Source organism: Tenrec ecaudatus, chromosome 13, assembly GCF_050624435.1.
Source record: "Tenrec ecaudatus isolate mTenEca1 chromosome 13, mTenEca1.hap1, whole genome shotgun sequence".
Taxonomy (NCBI): domain Eukaryota; kingdom Metazoa; phylum Chordata; class Mammalia; order Afrosoricida; family Tenrecidae; genus Tenrec; species Tenrec ecaudatus.
In genome coordinates, this window is record NC_134542.1 from 10,239,864 (window position 1) to 10,257,715 (window position 17,852).

The 17,852-nt window shown below is 41.3% G+C and overlaps 2 pseudogenes; both read left to right on the forward strand.

Annotated features, from left to right (window-relative positions):
- Positions 1-1,018: 1,018 nt before the first annotated feature.
- LOC142425006 (U1 spliceosomal RNA) lies at positions 1,019-1,148 on the forward strand (annotated as a pseudogene).
- A 15,592-nt stretch (positions 1,149-16,740) lies between these two features.
- On the forward strand, positions 16,741-17,594 carry LOC142424858 (small ribosomal subunit protein eS4, X isoform-like; annotated as a pseudogene).
- The last annotated feature ends 258 nt before the right edge of the window (positions 17,595-17,852 follow it).

A 17,852-nucleotide genomic window follows, 5' to 3' on the forward strand; every position in this document is an offset into this window, starting at 1 on the left:
GCCCCTAGTTTTGTTTTTTTTGTTAGTGTGTGCGTTCCACATTTCAATTTTTCTGATTTTTTTCAAGACCATTTTATTGGGAACTACTAGAGATACCATGTTATTCCACACTTCAATCACATCAAGCATTTTTAATGTATGTTGGCAGTGGTTATTTTCTTACTTTGAGTTGTTCCACCTCAGCAAATGGAAATTTCATGACAGAAATGTGCAATACCTATGACTTCTTCATTGCAAATACCTTTTTCAGCAACATGAATGGTCACTGTATATAGGACCTTGCCAAATGGGTTACAAATGGATCAAATCGACTATATTTGTGGAAATACACAATGAAGAAGTTCAATATTACTAGCCCAAACAAGAACAGAAATCAACTGTAGACCACACTATCAATTTCATATGGAAGCTATACAATATTTAAACAAACTTTTCAGACCTGAAATACAGCTTTGAGGATATCCCACTTGATTTTAAAGACCATCTTAAAAAAAAAAAGATTTGAACACTAATAACTGAAAACCAGATACACTATGGGGATGACATCAAGAACATCAAACATGGAGAATGAAAACCCACTCCTTCCTGGCATCAGGTAAGATTCATCGGGATCTTATAGGACATAATAGATCTAGCCCTGTGGGTTTTTGAGGCTATAAGTCTTTACAGGAACAGAAAGCCTCATTATCCCTAGAGAGCAAAGGGTCATTAAAAACACAGAAAGACAGAAAAGACCAAATTGTATGTCAGAAGAGACTCTGAAACTTTCTGTTTAACATATAATGGAAGAAATCATGAAGTGAAAGAACTAAAAGGAAAAATTCAAGAGTCGCTTGAAAAGAGAGTCTAAAGTGTTAGATGAGAAGATGGCGTTAGGAAATCAACAGGAAATAAAATGCTGCCCGTTTTTTCAAAAATCAAAGGAACTGAAGACAAAGCAATTGTCGAGTTGCACTATTGAAGTATTTTATGGGGAAACATTTGAATGATGCAAAGGCATCAAAAGAAAATCAGAGTCATTCTTACTTGGCAGGGCGAGGCTCACCCATTGCACTGCGGGTGTGCTGACCCATTGCGATTTCCCCAAATGTGGGAAACTCGACTGCATAGTGTGTGGTAGTGGGGGACTGCGTTTGCATGCTCCCCTAAAATAAAAAATAAAATCAAAATTATATACAGATTGTTGGACATCCAACCATTTCGAGAAGTAAGATATGATCAAGAACCAACAATGTTATTTGTTACTTGGTGTCATTGAGTCAGTCCCCACCCATCGTGATCCTATGCACAACAGAAAAAAACACAACAGGGCCCTTGTCATCTCACACTGTTCCCACTGTTGCAGCACTGTGTCCGTCGTCTAGTTGAGGGACTTCCTCTTTTTTCTCTGTCCCTTGATTTTACCAAGCATGAGGGCCTTCTCCAGGGATTGGCCTCTTCTGACAATAGGTCCAAAGTATGTAAGACAAAGTCTTACTCTAAGGAAGTTTTGTGCAGCAAATATACCTAATGCAGCACATCTTTTGATCTCTTGACTGCTGCTTTCCTGAGCAGTGATTGTGGAGCCAAGCAGGACAAAAATCCTTGACAATTTGTTGTACTGTTGTGGCTTATTTGTGCTGTGATACTGGATGTATGTCACCAGAATTTCAAATGTCAGAGGAGTCACCCAAAGTGAACAAGAACCAATGATACTGAAGAAAAATGTCTAAGTTGCACTGAAAGCATTTGCAAAAATAAGCCTCCAGAAATTGATGGAATACCGACTGAAAACTCCCAGCTAACTGATGTAGCACTAAAATCACGACCCTTCGTATGCCTAGGAATTTGGAAGATGACTACCAGTCAATCAAATGAAAGAGATCCTATTTGTGCCCATTCCAAAGAAAGGATACTCAATAGAATGCAGAGATCATGGAACATTATCATTAATATCACACGCAAGTAACTTTTTTCATGAAGACAATTCAATAATAATTGCAACAGAATATCAACAGGAAGCTGCCAGAAATTTAAGCTGGATTCAGGATGTGGTAGTTACATAATCTGGTGTCAATTTGATGGTTCATAGTGAAGGAGTGGAGTTTAGCCTATCAATCAGATTATAGCCAAGGAGACCTCTGCGTGAGTATGGCCTCCTCCTGAGGATTCTTGGAACTCCTGTTTTCCTCCTTGGAGGTAGGAGATACTCTCTCTATGTTCACTCCCTACGTGACAGCCCTGACTAGAAGCCACATGGACCTATCTAGATGCAGAGCCCTGGGAGCTGGAGAAACCATGTGGGACCCCTGCCAGTGCTGAGAAGCTAACACCACCACTTGTTCCACAAGACTTCCCACCCACTGGCATGTGGCCTTCCTGCATTCAGCGTCATTGCATGTGTTTCATGAGTCTGAAGAGGGCTTTACAGATTGGTACCAGACATATGGGCTAATGTCGGACTTAATCTGGACTGTGCTGTTTTCTCAATATTCGATGGTTTTTGTACATAAAGCTCTTTCTTATATACATATGAGTTTCTATGAATTTGTTTCTCTAGTCGACCCGGAGTAACACATTATGGTACCTTGGGAGTGGGGTACTGAGAAACACATCATGAAAATGGAGAGTAGATGCTTGCTTGACCTCTCCCTCATGGTAATTTTTCTTCTTGGGCTAGCCAGAGGTCAGATGTGGCCATGCAGTTTGCTGTGTTGTTTTCTGGAGGGAATGTAGGAAGTTAAAATTTTGATTATTTTGTTTGGTTGAAGTCTTTGGTTATTCCTGTGTAAATTGCCAAAAATGAATGCTGTTAATGTATATTTTGTGCTCAGGGGACAAAATCGCCCCTTGAATTTTTCAGAGCTGTTCAGGGAAAACGGTTGACAGAGGTCAAATCGCTAACAAAAAACTTGGATTTGGCTTGCTACTCTGAGGCCTAATTCCATATTTTCTATCAATAGAATAGTTTAGATAAGGATTGAACTTGACTGTTTTAATAATTAAGTTTAGTATCTGACTCTACTTTGTATATACTGACTTCCTCTGTTTATTATTGTTGATATAAGGATTAACATAAATAATTATTGGGAAGAATTAAAATAGAGAGCTTGTAAACCCACTTGTCTTGGGCCATTACAATTTGGTCTTTAAATGGTTTTAGGACACATCTGAAAAGGAGGCTCTGAACAGATAAGCCCCACCCAGTGTCTTAAGTACTCAGGACATTCTAATGTGAAGAGATATGTCTAGGGGCTGTTGACAGATTGAAGAAAAAGGAACTTTCAATTTTTGAAGTTTGAACTAGTGTTTTTTGGTCAGAAACTGGGGGAAAAAATTCTGAGACTACATAGAATACTCCGCTCTGGGACCAAAAGTTAAAGGGAGTCTGTGACAGGCTGAAATGCTAACTAGGTGACCACCTGGATCCACTTGTTGAGCAGAAGTGGGAGAAAAGCAGCAGTAGAGAAATGGGTTGAGTCTGGCATGGACTCCCATGGACCTAGTTTACAGAGACTAGAGGAGAAGATGAGAGCTGGTTGACTGGTCAGAAGTTAATGACCTAGTCCAAGGGGGCTAGGGTTGTTGAGAAATTGTGACAGTGCCCGTGGTCTAAAGGCAAGGCAACCAATGGGCACCCTGGAGAGACTAAGTAAGGCAGCCCACATTGAGTTGACTAGAACTCAACCAGATGAATAGAAGATAGTTGAGCCTGTGAACTGGTGCATATTGCTGCAGACTTTTTAGATGGCCTGTCCTGATTTGACTTTGTTTACACATGCGGACTTCATCCAACTGCGATGAAGATTCCTCACATCAGCGAATATGATTGTCTCTTCAGAGCACTGGATTGATGTAAGCGGGCAGTATAGAAATTGGATTCATAGATGGGGGAATATATTTGTAGGATTATAGGATTAAGATGTAGGTGTTACTTAATTGTAATAGTCATAGGATATTTTTTGTTTTGTTCACTTATAGAATGTTTTGTTTAAATGATGGTGGTACATTTTTAATTGCATGCATTTTAATTTTATTGTGTTACATACACATATGATTTTATTATTGTTTGAAAATTATATATGGCTAAAGAGTTAAGTCAAAGTGTCAAATTGACAAGAGGTGGTCAGTGGTAGTTACATAATCTGGTGTCAATTTTAGGATTCAGAGTGAAGGTAAGAATCTAGCCTGTCAATCAGATCACAGCCAATGAGGCCTCTGTGTGGGCATGGCCTTCTCCTAAGGATCCTGAGAACTCCCGTTTTGTTTTGTTTTGTTTTGTTTTGTTTTTGAGGTGTGAGACTCTCTGTGTGTATGTCTTCACTCCCTGCATGACAGCATGACAGTCCTGACAAGAAGCCACATGGACCTATCCTGGTGCAGCCAGTGCCCTGGAAACTGGAGAAACCACATGGAGACTGCTGCCAGCGCTGAGAAGCTTACACCACCACTGACTCCACAATACTTCCCACCCACTGGTCTGTGGTCGTCCTGCATTTGGCATCATTGCATATGTTTCATGAGTCTGAAGAGGACCTTATAGATTGGTATCAGACATACAGGCTAATATTGGACTTATTTGTTTCTCTAGTCTACCCAAACTAACACACAGTAGAATACCTGGAAGGAGGAATATCATTGATGATGGTAGATAGATCTTTCTTGAAAACAGAATACCAGAAAGATGTTTGCTTGTGTTTTATTGATTTTGAAAAGGCATTTGAATATATAGATTATAGAAAACTATAGATAAAAACAGACAATGAGTAAAGCAGAACATTTTAGAATTGATGTATTTGAATAATGGTGATAGTAAGGAATATTAGAAATACTATGGACTTCCAGAAGAACAAATAAGTCTGTCCTGGAAGTAGTACATCCAGAATGCTACTTAAAAATGGAGATCGCAAGAATTTGTCTCAGGTACTTTGAACTTGATATTAGGAAAAAACATTCCCTGGAGAAAAAGACAATCTATGAAGTCATTGTACTGGTTGATTTAAGAAACAAATCCAGAAACACTCATATATGTGTAATAGAAAACATTACATTAAAGAGTAATTGTGTATTAAGAAAACATCCCAGCCCAGTCCAGATCAAGTCCCTAAGTCCAATATTAGTCCATATGTCCAATACAGTTTATAAACTTCTCTTCAGACTCATGCAACACATGCAACGACGCTGAATTCAGGAAGATCATGGGCCAGTGGGTGGAAAGTCTTGGGGATCCAGAGACTGTGGATGCATCTCAGCGCTGGTGTGGGTCTCCATGTGGTTCCTCCAGCTCCAAGGCTCTTGACTCCATCAGCATAGCTCCGTGTGTCTTGTCATCAGGAATGTTTCACTGTATGCCTCTGTGTCCTGCTTCCAGGGAAGAAGACCAGAGTTCTCAAAATCATCTGGAGAAGTCCATGCCCACACAGAGACCTCATTGGGTATGACCTGATTGACAGGCTAGACTCCATATCTTCACAGGTTGACAGATTATGTAACTGCCACAGTAAAAAAAAAAAAGAAGAGGAAGAAGACCCTTAAGGAGATGGATTGACACTATGGCTGCAATAATGGGCTCAAATATAGCAATACTTGTGAGAATGGCACAGGAATGGGGAGTGTTTTTCGTGCTGTTGTACATGGGGTGGCAATGTGTTGGCAGTAACTATAGGGCATCTAATAACAACATGGATGACATTTCAAGTAATAGGAATTCCCAAATATTTAATTGTGGAATCTGTAAATGTACCAACAGGTAGTTATTCAAAGAGCATGGGGATGCTGCATGGCTTAAAATCCGAAAAGGTGTGCATTAGGTTTCGATACTTTTACCCTCAACATTAAATCTGTATGCTGAGCAAATCATCTAAGAGGCCAGACTATTTTAAGAACACAACATTGGGTTTGGGAGATGGATGAATTAACAACCTGAGATTGCTGAACCTTGTTTGCTGAAAGTAAAGAGAACTTGAAGCACTTTGATTCTGTCCTATAGAATCTCCATGGCACTCCTTATAATCTCTGCCCAAACATTGTCATCTACTTAATTTCAACTCATAGTAACCCTACATTGGGCTTTGAAAACTATAAATCTTTGAGAGCAGACAGTCCCATCTTTATTTTGAGGAGTGGCTGGAGTTTCTTCCAGGGAACAGATGGTTGGAGGTGAATTGTCAATCTTGGCTAGCAGTCCTGTTGTTGTTAGGTACCATTGAGTCCATTCATGCTCATAGTGAGCTAATGTACAGCCTGAGGAAACACAGCTCAGTCCTGCACCATCCTCACATTTTCACAGTCATTTTGGATGTCCATCTTATTGAAGGTCTTCCTCTTTTGTCTGCCTTTATACTTTATCAAGCATGATGTCTTTTTCACAGGAATTGGTCTCAACTGATAACATATCCAGAGTACACGAGACACAAAATCTCACCATCCTTGCCTCTAAGGAATGTTCTGGTAGCCCTAGCTCCCTCTATGTGTCTTGCTCACCACATTGTGTTTGTTACGTCCCATAACAATCATTTGGAAATACCATTCATGCCCGTCCTCTCATGTCCAGTCTCGGTCCCAGAGTCATCAGAGAGCCCCAGATCTTACATGTGAACAACTACAACAAGTCACACAACCTTATACCCAATCATATGCAACAAACGGCTGTAAGACGATTAGTAATCCTGAATCACTACACCAATTTCCTACTCTCCTATTCTACTAACTCAAAGTTCTTCCTTGCTCAGTAAACAGTCAATATTATGTTGCCGTTGGGTGCCACCAAGTTAGGTCTAACCCTCAAATGACCCTATGCACAACACAATAAACTATAACTAAAGCTACAAATATAGGGATGGAAAAACACTCTTATTTCATTGGTATGGCTAATAAAATGATCTCTAGAGTCAAATAGATCTGTTCTCAATAATTCCATGAAGTTACATACCAAAAACCTGTTCTTAAGGAAGAAAAGACTCCAAATTCAAATATATTTTATTGAGTCATCTTTATTAGGTCTTAGTACAACAAATTAAAGACAAAGACAAATCACTCAGATGAGGGAGACCATCATCATGAAACCACAATGGTGTCCAGAGGATTTATGATTGTGAAGCTAATTATAGAACACAGAAAAGAAATCCTGCTTGACAAGCAGATCATTTCAACACCGTAGTAGGAGAGATACATAATTAGGAGAGAAATGGGATCATGATCGGGATACGTACACTGTTACAACTTAGAAACTTTTATGTGACTGGTTCAGGGGCTTTCTGGACATCTTGGTCAAAGTAGGACTTCTGACTATATAGTATAGCAATTTCCACTAACATGACATACATGCAAGTCCCTTGAGTGTAAGACTGCACCTCGCTGAGTTGACCACACCAAAAGAGAAACAAAAAACTCACTGCCAACAAGTCGGTGCTGACTCATAGTGATTCTGTAGGGCAGGGTAGGACTGCTCCTGTGAGTTTCTGAGACTCTGTTTATTGAAGTAGAAAGCCCCATCTTTCTCCCACAAAGTGCCTGATGATTTTGAACATCTGACCTTGATGATAGCAGCCCAATGAGTACCTACTTTCAAACTTCTCTGACTGGGAGCAAGACTATTTGCAATGCTGGTTAATGGTCAGAAAAACTCAGATGGAAAATGAATGTAAGTCAAAGCTGAAAGTGGAGTTAATGCTTTCACATGACCTTTCACAAACCAAGTGTTCAGAATTTAAGCTTAGTTAACCCTCAGACCCCTTTTCCATGTAGTTGAACTATTGACCTATAACTTTGCAGGGGTTGTGGTGAGGATCAGCAGAGAAGTGTTGATCTTACAGTTTAGGTTCTTTGTAGAGTACTGCCAATAAGAATCTAGACCTGGAAACTTACCTTTTTCTGGTTTCAGGGAAGTTGACACATGGACTCCGGATTCAAGTGCACAGACCCCTAAATGAATGTCCGCTAAAGGAAACCTCACAGGATTCTAGGTAAGGTGGGATTTATAAATACCAACACAGGCATATCTTCCCCTCAGCTGGCTGCTTGGGAAAGCCACAAATCATGGACCTTTAGCCTAAGGGCAGGCAGTTCATGATGGAGCAGAGCCGTTATTTAAGGCAACATGGCTACCTGGGAAGAAACTGTTTTAAATACTGTCATCACAAAGGCAACGAGGGCCTGACAGGAAAGATGAGGCTTTGGAAAACTAGCAAGGCATTCTTGAATTTTGCCTCTTCTTCTTTTCTGAGGTTCTCTCTACTACACATTAAACTTACTACTTCACAACTTTCTTCTTAGCTTGGCCAACATATGGGTTGACATCTAAAATAGCAGTTTATTTTCTGCCATTTCTATGTTGGAACCTTGCAGTAGGTGTTGGAATCTGCATTTGCATTTGCTGTACCAACAATTTCAGATGACTTAGCCACATCTCTTTGCTGTTAAAGAAATACAGTGTGATAATAATAATGCAAAGTATTCCTGATAGTTAATGACCCTCATCTGCATGTTTGGGGGAAATTTAAAATTATTTTCTGGTCTATACATCTGAGACATGTGTTCAATAGCCTCGCGGTTTTGAGGAGTGTGTCACTGGAGGAAGGAGACTTTGCATAAACCCAAAGTTTCTCGTGAAACATATCCAAATTCTCATAGGTGTAGCTCATGCCCATGCAACAGAAAGATGGGCAGATCCTTTATCTGGCCTTCAACTGGGTGTTTTTTGGAAACAGATTCTGAAATTCAAACTACAGGCAGGAAATGTACCGAGTTAAAGGGTGTTCTCGGTGGCATTGATGAGAAAGAGAGAATGGGCAGAATAGAGGGGTAAGCTGATCTGCAATGCTGTTGCAACGAAGGCTTCTCTTTCATGGTGGAACGCTAAGGAGTCTGGTGGCCCAGTGGTTAAACACTCAGCTGCCAACTGAGAGCTCGCTGCTATGAACCTGCCAGTGCCTGCAGAGGAGAAAGATCTAGCAATGTGCTCACGTAAGGATTACAGCCAAGAAAACTCTATGTCACAGTTCTATTTGATCACATTGGGTTAGTATGGGTTGAAACCAATAGGACACACCTAACAACAACATTGAACAGAATGGGTTTTTATTGCTGTCCTAAATTAATTGAATATAGTTGGATCTTGTTCCTTTGCATCAGTCAGTTATTAGCTGCAGGCTACACCTTGGAAGAACGTCTACTCCTGGCTCAGGCAGTTCCTTGTGAGTGAGAGAAGGAGCTGGAATCAGCACTCATAGTCCCATGTGGAAGGGGAGAAGAGAAAGATATCTGCTGGTACAAAGGGTTATGCATTGAACTGCTAAATAGAAAGTCAACAGTTTGAAACCATCAGCTGCTTCATGGGAGCAAGATGAGACTTTCTGCTCCCATAGAGATGTACCGTCTTGGAAACCCAAAGGGACCACTGTACTCTGCCCTATTGATTCACCATAGTGTTAATCAACTGGATGACAGTGGGTTTGGGTTTACAAGAGGACAGGTTGGATGTACCTTCCCTGAAGAAATGATCTAAATAAAGATTTGTATCTCTGTGTAAATTTAGATGATAAAGCTAACCCCCCAGGGAAATTAAACCTTCTGCTTTGGGCTCATTAGCTTTTGTCTATTGCACTAACCAGTCACATGAGACTTAATAAGCATTACAGAGGGAATTAAGGTGACCAGTTCATTTCTGGTGGCAGAGTGCCACTGCATGTTGCTGAATGATATCATTCAGTGATAGAAGGATAATACGGAGAAAATAAAAACTTACTTCTGAAATTCTATCCTGGCGTGAGATGTGAAAGAGTAACATTGATTTCACTTTAGATATTCTATCTAAATATGTATATATTCACGTTTAGAAAAAACAACAGTTAAAACTAATACCCAGTACACATCAGGGGGTCTTTGATGAAGGCAACCTTTCAAAAGAAGATCACCAAGCAGTTCTTCTGACGAACTTTTGGTTGGATTCCAACCACCAGCCTTCTGGTTAGCAGTCAAGTGCTTAACCCAAAGATCATCAGTCACTCCTTAGAATGCTGCCTTACTGCCATCTACTTGTGTGTGACTCGTCACAGCCTCACATAGGGTTCCAAGTCTCTGTCAAGCTTTATGGGACCAGATCACCTCTTCTTTCTCTGGAGGAGTGACTGCTGGGCTTGAGGGGGAACAGTCCAACACTCACCTTTCAGTGCCATTGTCACTAAAATGACCTCTCAGAAAGTAAGGAAAATTAGCTGTGTTTTGACAAATAAAAATGGAAACAATCCATCACCAGCACAATGGAAGCATAAGAAATATCAACTGAATTCTTTCAAGAACAAGAACCAATAGGATGTCCATGTTCCAGTGGTATTCCAGGTGACCACTACTGCATACTCAGAGAGCCTAGAAAAAGATTGATAGGAGGGATTAATCCTGGGGGAAAGACATCATGTTTGGAAAAGTACAGGGTCAGCAAAAAAAAAAAAAGGGAAGACTTTCAAGGGCATAGTTGTTATTTTATATATGCTCATTACAAATTTGAGACAGCTCAATGGCACCTAATACCAATATCCTTGTTGATGTTCTTTCTAGATTATTCTTGCTCAATGTCTGAGTGCCTAGGAACCCTGGGTATATTTTCTTATTTTTTTCTTTTTTTACATTTTATTAGGGACTCATACAACTCTTATCACAATCCATACATATACATACATCAATTGTATAAAGCACATCCATACATTCCCTGCCCCAATCATTCTCAAAGCATTTGCTCTCCACTTAAGCCCTTTGCATCAGGTCCTCTTTTTTTTCCCCTCCCTCCCCATCCCCCCCTCCCTCATGTGCCCTTGGTAATTTATACATCATTATTTTGTCATATCTTGCCCTATCCGGAGTCTCCCTTCCCCCCCTTCTCTGACGTCCCTCTCCCAGGGAGGAGGTCACATGTGGATGCTTGTAATCAGTTCCTCCTTTCCAACCCACTCACCCTCCACTCTCCCAGCATCGCCCCTCACACCCTTGGTCCTGAAGGTATCATCCACCCTGGATTTCCTGTGCCTCCAGCCCTCGTATGTACCAGTGTACAACCTCTGCCCTATCCAGCCCTGCAAGGTAGAATTCAGATCATGGTAGTTGTGGGTAGGAAGCATCCAGGATCTGGGGGAAAGCTGTGTTCTTCATCAGTACTACCTCGCACCCTAATTAACCCATCTCCTCTCCTAAACCCCTCTATGAGGGGATCTCCAGTGGCCCACACTTGGGCCTTGGGTCTCCACTCTGCACTTCCCCCTTCCTGGGTATATTTTCTTCTGATGTCACATGCCTAAGGAATTTAGAAGTTATATAAGTCCTTGGGTAAATTTAGCATATACTTAGTTACTATTTACTAAGAAGTTCGTCAAGCGGCATTATTTCTCTAAATCTAATTTCCCCACCTCTTAAGATAGGACTAATAACTTCATGCTGCTGATTTGAAAATCAGTTTTCTTACAGAAGTAGAGCTTTGCATAGCACTTGGATCCATTCAAATATCTCTTAGATCTATAGACTAAAAAAGTAAAATCTAAAAGATCTTTGGAATTGGTCTTATTATCCATAGCTTCATAAGAAATCATCTTAAAGGCCAGCGGGATAAAATGGCAATGTCTTATTATGTAGGCTGGGCTCCGCAGGGTGGTTCTGATTTGGTCTCTGTTGCAGTTATATATCAGCAGGGGCTGCAGGAATCTGAAAGCGAGTCTAAACTCTACATCTATGATCGCTCACTCACATGGCTCCTAACTTATCCTAGATGTCCAGTGAAAGCTCAGCTGGAGCTGTGGAGCCCAGTATGTGTCAATGGTTTCTCCATGTAGGTTGGGCTTCTACCAGCATAATGGACAGGTTCCAAAAGGGGACATATCAAGAATAAGTGTACTAAATAGCAGGGAGAATTTGTCAAGTATGCCTAGAATGTATGCAAATTCCCCAGTATCACTTTACTCACCTTTATTGGTCCACAAAGTTACAGAATCTGCTCACTGAGAGGTGAAAAAGTAAATTATATCTCTTGATAGGACAAGGTCATACCACTGAAGAATATGTGGGACTCTTATCAAGATGTAGTTCTGTCATCATGGAAAATTTAATTAGACAAAATGGTTTAATTTAATAAAAAATCATGACAGTTTTTACTCTACCGTGAGCTTGTTTCATGACAGAGGCAAACACTGTGACACTCACAACCATTTTACACGGAGAGAGATTTTGCTACCAGTAATTTTGAAAGAATGTCACAAGAATTATCAAATAAATTGTCAGTTACAGGGAAATGCTGTTCTCTAAGAAGTCAATGAACAATGCTCTTCTTTAAACTCAGTTTATTGGTTTTCATCCCAGGAAGAAGTCCTTGTCTAAATGGTTGGACTGTGCTGTGTTTCCTGAGACAAGCTCAACCCTGAAATGATTATGATAGACAGAAAGGTACATAGGTTGAACAAATCACTCCTTGGATAGAGAATGTAAAAGCCTTCGTATCTTAAAGAACAAAGACAGACAGCAAAAAATGTGGCATGTTGTCTTGTAGTAATTCAATAACACATCTGAATGCAAACTCTTCAAATCCTCAAGGCCCAATTTTACCTTTGAAATATTTGGAAATTACTAATCCCAATGCTGTCTGGCAAGTAATAAATGGCACTGCTTTTCTTCCTTACCACTTCAATAATATTTTTTAATTTATATTTTATACAATTCTGATGAGATAGATATTCACATACAAAATACATTGTTTTACTTAATCTCCACATAGCTATATAAAAGGCGTTTGAGATGAGTGGTTGGTCTTTCAAAATCCCATCATATATAGCTTTGTTTCTATCACCAAGGCTATAACTCTGTTTCTATCACCAAAACTATATTTCCCATATACTGTTCCCTTTTTTTGTTTCCAAACTTTGCATTCCAATCATCGATAATTTTCAGTACATCTTGATTAAATATTTGATCAATTTTCAACAACACATAGACTTCTCCAGATGGAAAACATAGAAATCAACTTAATTATATCTGTGGGAAGAGACGTGGAGATGTTCAATTTCAGCAGCTAAAATTAGGTCTGGAGTCAAATATGAAACAGACTAGAATCATATTCAAGTTCAAGGTAAAGTTGAACAAAATTAAACAAGTCCAAGTGAGTCAAAATATGACCTTGAGCTAGACTATACCTCTTCTCTAAGCAACCTTACCCTTGATCATTTCCCACCAGGCCTGCCACTCCCCCTTCTCTACCATATGGGTTCCCATGTTTTTCCCTTGTCCCTGGGTTTGTTAACACCACTTCCTTACCCCCCCCACCCCCCCACCCCAAGTCCCCCCGGAACTGTCGGTCCCGTTGTTTTTCATCCAGATAGTTCATCCAGCCTGTCCTATTCAGACAGACCTGTGGAGTCACTAACATGCACGAAAACTAGACAGAGGAACACAAAGCAACAGTATACAAGCAGACAACAAAACAACCAAAACAAACCACTGAAAAAGAACAGAACAAAACAGTTCACAAGAGAAAAGCTTGTAGTTAGTTCAGGGATCTTTGCTGGCCCTTAGGAGCGTTTTCCAGTCCAGTCTGTTGGGGCACCACGCCCTGGCCCCAAAGTCCACTTTCAGCATTCCCTGGGGACCTTGCCACTCCATTTCCTTGCTGTTCCGCTGCACTCCCCCAGTGATTTGCCTCGGTGTGGTGGGATCAGGTCAGGTGCAATTCCCACACTGTGTCTCCGGTGCTGTCCCCTGTATCGCCCTTAGTCACTGAGGGGCATCATGTCTCATAGTAGGGCCAGCCATGTTGTTCTCTCTGTGGACTGGCTGCTCTACTCAGGAACATCATCATCACGGCCTGGTGGGCCAGGCTGTGCTCCACTCTCTCCTCCTGCCCCTTCATCTGCTCCCGTGTGCTCTGATCAAATATGTCCATCTCCCAGAGCTGCAGAGTCAATGTCGTCCTTTGGAAAAAATTCTTTTTGGGGGAGGGGCAGGAATCCACTTAATTTATGGTGCTGGGGCCAGCCTCCCAGACCTCTCCACCGGTTCCCTCCTCCACGCCGGGATATTGCATTCACACCTTGTGACACTGGGTTGAAGTCTGGTCCCACTTTCCCTGTGGAGATATAAACCATACCCTCCCCTTGGGTGGATTAATGCCCCATTTCTGTCATGCTGATTGTACTTACCTCAGGGGACTCATGTTGTACCTGTCCCTTTGGGTCTGGCTTACCTCGCTTAACATAATTCATTCCAGCTCTTCCCATTAAATAACGTGTTTCATGTGCTCATCGGTGCTTTTTAGTGCTGCATAATACTCCATTGTGTGTATGTGCCAAAGTTTGCTAATCCACTCGTCTATCGATGGAAACTTAGGCTGTTTCCAGGTCTTTGCTATTGTGAATTGTGCCGCAATAAACATTGGAGCGCATATGACGGGTCGTGTTTTATTTGCTGCTTCAACCGGGTATATGCCCAGTAGAGGGATGGCTGGGTCGTAAGGTAGATCAATTTCCATTTTCTTTAGGTATCGCCAGATTGCTTTCCACAGTGTCTGTACAAATCTGCACGACCACCAGCAGTGGAGGAGGGTTCCTACTTCACCACAGCCCCTCCAACACTTGTTGCTCTCTGATTTACTGATCTGGGCTAGCCTCAGGGGTGTTAGGTGGTATCTCATGGTTGTTTTGATTTGCATTTCTCTTATGGCAAGGGACTTCGAGCACTTTCTCATATATTTATTGGCCATATTGATCTCCTCTCTAGTGAAAGTTCTTCTCATTTCTTTTGCCCACTTCCTTATGGGGTTAACTGTTTTCCTCTTTTTGCAGGTCATGATGGTGTTGTAGATTTTAGTAATGAGCCCTTTGTCTGACGTGTCATTACTAAAAATCTTCTCCCAGTCTGTGGGTTGCCTTGTCACCCTCTTGGCAAAGTCTTTCCAGGTGCACAGGTGTTTTATTCTTATTAGATCCCATTTGTCGATTTCCAGATCACCTGTGTGTGTCCCCTTCCCTGTTGCAGTGAGCCTATGTGCTCCCTGGGCCAGTGCTCTGAGATTAGTCCCGATTCCCTCCTTAATGGTCCTGATGGTTTGGGGTTTGACTTCTAGATCTGTGATCCACCTTGAGTGTATTCTTGTGCATGGGGTGAGGTAGACATCTTGTTTCAAATTTCTACATGTGGATATCCATTGTTTCCAGCACCACTTATTAAAGAGGGCATCTGCTTCCCACTTGACGTTTTTGGGACCCTTGTCGAAGATCAGTTGCCTATATGCTGATGATCATCTCCATGATCCGAATTCTACCTTGCAGGCTGGATAGGGCAAAGGTTGTACACTGGTACATATGAGGGTTGGAGGTACAGGGAATCCAGGGTGGATGATACCTTCAGGACCAAGGGTGTGAGGGACGATGCTGGGAGAGTGGAGGGTGAGTGGGTTGGAAAGGGGGAACTGATTACAAGGATCCACACGTGACCTCTTCCCTGGGAGAGGGACAGCAGAGAAGGGGGGAAGGGAGACCCCGGGTAGGGCAAGATATGACAAAATAACGAGGTATAAATTACCAAGGGCATATGAGGGAGGGGGGAAAGGGGAGGGAGTGGGGAAAAAAAATAGAGGACCTGATGCAAGGGGCTTAACTGGAGAGCAAATCCCTTGAGAATGATTGGGGCAGGGAATGTATGGATGTGCTTTATACAATTGATGTATGTATATGTATGTATTGTGGTAAGAGTTGTTTGAGTCCCTAATAAAATGTAAAAGAAGAAAAGAGAAAAAAATGATTAGGGCAAAGACTGTACAGATGTGCTTTATACAATTGATGTATGTATATGTATGAACTGTGAAAAGAATTGTATCAGCCCCAATAAATTGTTTTAAAAAAAAGAAAGAAATAAAATAAAGCTCTAAAGGGTTTGACACAAAAAAAAAGAAAAAAAATATGACCTTGAGTATATCTCACCTGAATATCAAGAACATTTCTGAAACAGATTTGACCAATTGAACAATAATGACAGAAGACTTAATGTGTGGGATACCATTAAAGACATCATACAGGAAGAAGGCAAAAAGTCATTTAAAAAGAAAAGAAAGAAAATATCAAAGTGGATGTCAAAAGAAATGCTCAAACTTCCTCTTAATCGTAGAGTAACTAAGGCAAGTAGAAGAAATGATGGAGCTAAAGAGCTTAACAAATTGTCAAAGGGCAGCGTTAGAACATAAAGTTAAGCATTGTAGTAGAATACTCAAAGACCTAGAGCTAGAAAACAGAAACAAAGAGCATGCTCAACATATGTTAAGCTGAAAGAACTAAAGTGAAAATGCATGCCTTAAGATGCAGTATTAAGAGGCTCTATGAGCCAAACACGCAGTGACGCAGGCAGCATCAAAACAAGGTAGAAAGAATAAATAGAACACCAATATGAATGGACGGGCATCCAAACATTGTGGGACAGCATGGGATTAAGAATCAATGGTGCTGAGGGAGGAAGCCCAAGATGCACTGAAAACATTAACCGAAAACAAGACTCCAGGAATAAATGGAATATCAATGGAAATCCTTAATAAACTGAGAAAACACTGGAATAACACACTCATCCATGCCAAATTTAGAAGACAGCTTCATGGTCAACTGACTAGAAGAGATCCATAGTTCTATCCATGCCAAAGAAAGGTGGTTCAAATTACAAGAAATATTAATGTCACGTGCAACGAAAATTTTACTGAAGTTCCCTGTTTTCTGGAGACACCGGAAAGAGCTGGGTCTCGGCACAGCCATGGCTCATGGTCCCAAGAAGCATCTGAAGCACGTGGCTGCTCCAAAGCACTGGATGCTGGACAAGCTCACTGGCGTGTTTGCTCCTCATCCATCCACTGGTCCCCATAAACTGAGAGAATGTCTCCCCCTGATCATTTTTTTAAGAAATAGACTTAAGTGTGCTCTGACAGGAGATGAAGTTAAAAAAAATTGCATGCAGCGGTTCATTAAGATTGATGGCAAGGTCCGAATTGATATAACCCACCCTGCTGGTTTTATGGATGTCATCGCCATTGACAAGACGAGAGAATTTCCGCCTGATCTATGACACCAGGGGTCGCTTTGCTCTTCATCGCATTACACCTGAGGAGGCGAAGTACAAGTTGTGCAAAGTCAGAAAGATCTTCGTGGGCACAAAAGGAATCCCTCACCTGGTGACTCATGATGCTTGCACCATCCGCTATCCTGATCCTCTCATCAAGGTGAAAGACACCATTCAGATTGATTTGGAGACCGGAAAGATTACTGATTTCATCAAGTTCGACACTGGTAACGTTTGTATGGTGACCGGAGGTGCTAACCTGGGAAGAATTGGCGTGATCACCAACAGAGAGAAACACCGTGGCTCTTTCGATGCCGTTCATGTGAAAGATGCCGATGGCAATAGCTTTGGCACCCAGCTTTCCAACATTTTCGTTATTGTCAAAGGCAACACACCGTGGATTTCTCTTCCCCGAGGGAAAGGTATCCGCCTCACCATTGTGGAAGAGAGAGACAAGAGACTGGCTGCCAAACACAGCAGTGGGTGAAATGTTCTGGGTGATGGACATGGAGAGATCTCAAAAGGAATAAATACAGCATAATTTAAAAAAATTTTTACTGAAGTTAATCCAACAACAGTTGCAGCACTATATAGATAGGGAGCTTCCAGCCGTTCAGGTTGGATTCAGAAGAGGACATGTATCAAAGGATATCAACTAAAGGTGAGCATACCTGAAAGAAGTTTTCTTGTGTTTCCTTGACTGTGCCACGGCACTCAACAGCGTGAATCATAGCTAACTATGGATCACCTTGAGAAGAATGGGAATCCCAGAGCACCTCATTGTGCTCATGCCAAACTTGTGCATGGAT